Raw genomic sequence first — 7,212 nt, forward strand, 5'->3', positions numbered from 1 at the left:
GAGCTACACGACCAGAATAAAAATGATTATTGTTTTACACAAACTTGCCAAAGAAATAGTAAAAATAAGGTTAGAGTTTGATACTTACTCCTCATGATAAGGCATAAAGATGACTCGCACCCCATCTAAATTCAAAGGGCTTAACCAGGTACAAACATCTTCTATAGTCTTTTGAGGAGAGCTAAGAATAGAAGAAAGGAGAGCATCGAGCATGTAGACACGATGCTGCACTGCACTAGGAAGCTGAGAAATAACTACACTGCACCAAGAAATAAACAAACGTTAGCTCATAGAATTGATTTGCATTCTGCACTAGGAAACTGATATATAACTACACTGTAAACAAATAAAAAAATGTTAGCTCATTGAAGTAGCAACAAATAAACAAACGTTACCTGAGAATGGCCAGGATAACATTGTCATTAACCTCTTTTAAAGGATTGGAGAGGATTGAAACCTCCTCTCTACCAAAGCTCAAATACTGAGGTTCTTGTTTCAAAACGATCCTAACTTCAAATGAGCTCTCCATTTTATCCAATGCAGCTAAATTTGTAGAATGGGACTCTGTCATAGCTTGTATTCTATGTTTGCGGTCATTCTGCTTTTCCATGATGTCTTTAAAGCTCTTGTGCTCATGGGATTCTTCAATCAAATTTAGAGGTGGTTGCATTGCTGAAGTAGAAGGGAGTGCCTCCATATTGACTTCATCCATTTCTTCTCCCTCTATTGCCTGTAAACAAATATGAGAGATTAGATTCATTATCTTTAAATTTAAATCTTATTTAAAAAATTGTATTTAGTTGAGAAATAGAGAGTTTATACCGCTAAGTATTGTCGTAGTGGCCTTTTTTCATAACCCTGCGAGCCATAATTATCAAAGAAGGCATCATCATGTTTGTCTTCATCCACCAACCTCTCTCTGAATGGGTCATGTAAGTCCATCTTTTCATCATCATCAACTGGGACATTATGATCTTCAACGTAATCATCCATGTCATCAGTGTCCTTGTGGTCTATCTCTTTTTCATAGTCTATGGTTAGATCTGCTTGAAGCTGAAAGTAAGCCATGAAATGCTTGTTTTCAATAATATTTGTGGAGTTGCCTTTTCTGAGGAGATCCTCAAATAAATATCCCATCTTGCACAAGGTGACCTCCCAACCTGCCGGTAGCAAATTCTCCATCATGGTAAGCAAGAGACTCCCACTTTTTGCAGGACTTCCATAGTTGTTTTTTTTATAATGTATGGACCTGGGAATATCTTGCTCTTCTAGCATCAATCTCAAATTATTTGAATTCCCTCTTATGTTCTTTTGTAAGGAGTGATCAGGGTTGGGACTCCGCATACACAAAAAGAATGATTCAAGAGATTGAATCGCTATGCCACATTCTCTCTTGCCTCTCTTTGCTGCATAAACACCACTATAGATCTTCAAATCTGATGAATATGCTCGCTCTAGAGTAACCTACATGGCTTCTTTGTCTTTTTTATCAACAAAAATGACAATGTTGCAAATTGCCACTTTGCTAATGGTGGTATATACTATTCTATCAATGAAGTTATGGATATCATCGCTAGAAACTTCATTGATAAAGAATAGTTGTGGCTTATCCCATGCTGACTCATTCTTGATGAAGTCATCTTCTGAGACTCCCCTGAAGTTCACAAGCTTTCTAGACTCTGCCGTAACCTCTACATGAATTGAAAGCTTTGGTGCATATCTGTCGGCATCCTTATCTCGCTAATTAATCTTTCCACATATGCAACCACTTGTTGTGGGATTTCTTTTCTCATATAAGAGGTTACTATTTTTGACCCATCTTCATCCTTTTTAATCCACCTGTTTTGCCCATAGCTTTACCTTGGGTGTTGACAAAGAAGCTATATGCTTGACCACATTATAGTCAATGTTACAATGAGTAAGTGGAATTTGTTTCTCTGACAGCAAATACTTAATGGCACTATGCACTGCATCACGCCTCACCTGTACATTGATGCATTCTTCCATGCAATGGTCTTTGTCTTTTTTTCCAAAAAACCATTCTTTCTTTAAAATTTTTTGTGTTGCCATGGATGCATACTTATCAGGTAAGTACTTTATAGGCCTCTACATCCTTGCCGTCAACTCCTTCTTATCCATTACCTTTGACTTTCCAGAGATAAACAAAGGAGCTTCATAGGTCATATCTATGATAGAAGTGTAGTCGGCATATCTATCCCTCACCACCTTGAGGCATGTCATATTTTCTACTCGCTCTTGAGTTCCCCTAGGCACAACTGCACTCAAAGAAGTATAGAAGTTCGTGAGTGTGTCGGCGTCTGCTTTTGTGACCTTTTGCTTCAAATCAGGATTTGGAGAACCAAATGTTGTCCATATAACCCTTGCCTTCTGTAAGACCTCTGATGTTGAGGATATATTATGCTTTCCATGGACATAATGATTAAGTCTTTCGGACTCAATCAAATACTTGATCTCATGCTTGAATATACAGATTGTTGTAGGATAATAATGGAATGAACTTATCTTTGCAAATTGTTCTGAAGTGAGTCTTTTGACCTCCTTTGCTTCCTTTGCGATCTGCTTACAAGCATAAGCCCAATGTTGACCATCAATGGGCTGGAATCTGCAATGAAGGAGGAATTCCTTCTTTGATTCCTTTAGCATATTCTCACCTTGTGCCTCTTCGCCTTGTTCATGTGGAATATTTTTAAGAGTGTCTTTAAAGAATCGACTGAAGGTTTCCTCAAAATGTGTAGGCCCTGTAAATGTTATTTGATCCAGAAAACTATTTTTGATTGGACAAAACATTATTGGGCACAGGACCACATTGCTTTCCACAGGTTTCTTACCATCTCTCAAAGCCTCATATATTTGCAGTGCATAGGATATATCAAGGCTTCGGCTATTAGTAAAGATAGCTGTAGCTTCCACATCTTTGGCATTCACAAACCACGTCCTTTGACCCCAGATATATCCCACATCATCCTCTGTAACTGCTTCATTAAGACGTAGATTAAGATTTTTGATTGATGTGAGTTCATCCTGATCATCTTCAGCCTCGGGTTCTGAGTCTTGTTCATCTTTCTCTTCTTTTAACCATTTTTCATCAACATTATCTCTCTCTACAGTGGGACAATGCCTTTTTTTACTGCTTAGAACTGTGGCTCTTGCAGTACTAGCCTTTTGCATTTCACATCGTGGTTTGCTAGCAAGAGCTTCTAGCATAACTGCAGTGGATCGACCTTGATCTTCTTCAATTTTTTTTAATTCCCGTGCACTCAAGGCTTGTGTTTCATCATCCTTAGTTACATCCACCATTTCTTGCTCTAGAAGTTTGCGCTCATGTTCTACACGTTTGTGATAGTGTGCGTGTTCTTCTTGTCCCTGCATCGAAGTCTGAGCTTTTTGATCTCCTTCATGTGAAGATCCTTGAATATGAGGAGATATTGTGCATCCTGAAAGTACTCAAATATTATCTTTGCATGCATCCTTTTTGCCACCACACTAGGAAATTGCTCCCAAGTATATGCAAGAGCCTCCAATGCACTTTGTAGCTCTGGAAACTTTGATGGTTGAGGAGGAGGCATCACAAAGGCCTTTGAGTCTCTCCTTGACACAACAATATGAAGACCGTCAACTTCAGGATCTGAACTCTTTGTAAAAATATCCATAAAAGTCTCTTTTGGCTCTATCATTATGCCTACTACAAGGCTTGAAGTCATATCTTTTTTGAAGAAAGTAGCATCCCATGGATTTTCAACATCATTGAACTCCCTTTTTGACATAAGTAGAAAGAGTCTCTTTTCCTTTTGATGAAGAAACCAAGCTCTTCTACCCATGTGATATCGAGTCCACCTACTAAAGCCATTGGGGCTATATTCCTTTCCTTTCAAATTCAAAGTGACATCAGAGACCCATGCTCTGATCTCAGAGTCATTTAGGATAGCCCCCACATTAGTTGATTGCTCCATAATCCTACAAGAAAAGATAATGAAGAATTTAGATACATACAAGTAAAGTACAATATACAACGCTTGATACAATAAATGTGGGAAATAGCCCAAAAGGCTTTACAAGGCTTCATATGGCAATAAATGTGGGAAATAGCCTAGAAGGCTTTACAAGGCTTAAATATTTGTACAAATGTAAAAAAATTAGCCAATAAAGCTTTACAATGAAATAAAATGTCCTCTAGTGATAAAGCTTCAATCTTCGTGAAGACATGTAATCTGTCCATCCATTGATTTGCCCTCTAGTCATAAAGCTTCAATCTTCGTGATGACATGTAATTTGTCCATCCATTGATATCTGTGCACTTATATCCAACTGATGCAATCTACCCACTAAAAATTGTTCCACTGATATCCACTTATGCAGCCCACATGATATCCACTTATGCAGCCCACTGATACTCGTTAAATAGTAAATGGTCGGGATGGTCGAGTTTATTACAAGGCGCTTCATATGACAATAAATGTAAAAAATAGCATAGAAGGCTTTAAAAGGTTTTTTATGACAATAAATGAGCTTAAATATTTATACAAATGCAATAAAAATAACCAATAATCATCAAGCTCCAATATGTCCCATGACATGTAATCTGTCCACTGATATATGTAATCTGTCCATTGCATGACATGTAATCTGTCCACTGATATATGTAATCTATCCACTGATATCTGCTCATGCAATCTGCCCACTGATAAACTTCTTGGTAAATGGTAAAAGGTCTCATTTAATAGCATGTTATGAGTGTTAAACCGCATGTGAGCGAAGGGACTGACAACGATTAGGAACTAGTTAGAAAAATTTAAGCATGGCTTCGATTGGCAACTTGGAGAATTGTCTCTCCTCTAAGGCAATCTAATCTATGCTAAACTATGCTAAACCAATCGTCGAAGCGAAGAAAAGCAATAAATAATTTCTTTTTCTGTGTTCATTTTAATGTGTTGGGGTTTAAGAGGCTTAAATATGCAAAAGAAGGGGTTTTGATGTAGAGGCTAAACCTGCATGTGAGAGAAATGAAGAACAAGTATCTAAAGAAAAGTTAACATTTTTCAATTTAAAAGATGAATATATATAAAAATATTATCTCACCTTCAAAACAAACCATAAATTCACTCTTTTATAATTTTTTAAAGGTATAATATAAAACATGTAAATATATAAAACTCTCTCTTTACTTTCTCTCTCTCTCTCTCTTGACTCCTAACTCTCTCTGTAGCCATAGTCAAGACACTTCATTCTCTCTCTTAATCTCTCTCTCTCTCTCTCTGACAACTCTTATGTGTTTCCCTCTCTGTCCTCATCCCACTCATTCTCTCTCTTAGTTTATCTCAAGTCTCTCTTTCTCTCCCTCCCATGGCGGCTAAGATTTATCATTCTCTCTCTTTATCTCTCTCTCTCTCCCTAGGATTTGTAATTATTTCTCTCTCTCTCTCCATCTCTGTCCTCTCTCTCTCTCTCTCCTCTTCTCTCTCTCTCCCTCTCTCTCTCTCTCTCTCTCTTAGCCTCTCTACCTCCCTACCTCTATCCTCTTGACCGCTAGGATTTGTCATTCTTTCCCTCTCTATGTCTCTCTCTCTCTCTCTCTGAATTCTCTCTCAGCCTTCCTCCCTCCCTCCCTCCCTCCCTCTCTCCCTTTCTCTCTCTCCTCTGTCCCTCTTCTCACTCTTAATCTCTCTTTCTCTCCCTCCCCTCTTCTCTCTCATTTCTCATTCTCTCTCTCTCTCCCTCCCTCCCTCCCTTGGCGGCCACGGCTGCGAGAAGTCTCTCTCTCTCTCTCTCTCTCTCTCTCTCTCTCTACCTCCCTCTCTTGGCGGCCACGGCCGCTAGAAGTTTCATTCTCTCTCCCTCTCTCTTTATCTCTCTCCCTAAGTCTCCCTCCTCTCTTCTCTCTCATCTCTCTCTCTCTCTCTGTCTCTCTCTCTCTCTCTCTCTCTTTCTCCCTCTCTCTCCCTCTCTCTCCCTAAGTCTCCCTCCTCTCTTCTCTCTCTCTCTCTCCCTATCCCTCCCTACTCTCTCCCTCCCTCTAGCACAAAAGTTTCATTCCCTCCCTCTCCCTCTCTCTCTTTCTCTCTCTCTCTCTCTCCCTCTCTCTCTTTCTCTCTCCCTAAGTCTCCCTCCTCTCTTCTCTCTCTCTCTCTCCCTCTCCCTCCCTACTCTTTCCCTCCCTCTAGCAGCCACGGCCACCAGGAGACTCTCTTCTCTCTCTTAATCTCTCTCTCCCTCTCTCAGCTCTCTCTTTCTTTCCCTCCCCACTCTTCTCTCTCATTGCCGCCAGGAGACTCTCTTCTCTCTCTCCCTCTCTCAGCTCTCTCTTTCTTTCCCTCCCTACTCTTCTCTCTCATTTAGGGAGCCCCTCTTCTCTCTCTTAATCTCTTGTCTCTCTCCCTCCGCCCCTCTTCTCTCTCTTAATCTCTCTCTTTCTTTCTCTCTTTCTCTCTCTCTCTCTCTCTCTCTCTCTCTCTCTCTCTCTCTCTCTTTCTCTCTCTCTCTCTCTCTCTCTCTCTCTTTCTCTCTCTCTCTCTCCTACTTTCTCTCCCTCCTTTCTTTTCTCTCTTAATCTAGTGCTCTCTCACACTCTCTCTCTCCTCTCTCTCTCTAGCTCTCTCTTTCTCTCTATCTCTCTTTTCAAATTTAGAACACAAATTTCAATAAGAAATTAATTCAAATAAAACTCAAAAACTTTAACAATAAACTAATTAAAAAAGAATTGTAAGTAAAGAAAAAGAATTACAAGACGAATTTTAAGAAATAGAACTCAAAAACTTTAACAATAAACTAATTGAAAAAGAATTGTAAGTAAAGAAAAAGAATTACAAGACGAATGAAAAAGAATGCAAGTACCTGGAAAAAGTGAAAAAAGTAAGGCTCCGCTTATCCTTTCTCTTCCGCTCTTGGTTGCTTCAATGAAATTAGGAGAGAATGAGAATGAATGAATGGAAAGAAGAGTATATATAAGAAAAACTAGCCCACTCCTCCCATGCATAAATTTGAATTTTTAAAAAAGAGAGGGAAATTTTTATTCATTATAAATTTGAATTCAAATTTGTGCTCAACATTCTTCTTATACTTTCTTCTCGTACGTTCCTTTTGAATTCAAATTTGTATTCAACATTCTTCTTGATACTTTCTTCTCGTAAGTCAAATCTTATTTGTCGCTCTTGCTCGTGATAGTAAGTCAAATCTTATTTGAGCAAGAATCTTATT

This window comes from Dipteris shenzhenensis, chromosome 31, assembly GCF_047967505.1.
Source record: "Dipteris shenzhenensis isolate YYH24624 ecotype China chromosome 31, Dip_SZ_1.0, whole genome shotgun sequence".
In the NCBI taxonomy this organism is placed as follows: domain Eukaryota; kingdom Viridiplantae; phylum Streptophyta; class Polypodiopsida; order Gleicheniales; family Dipteridaceae; genus Dipteris; species Dipteris shenzhenensis.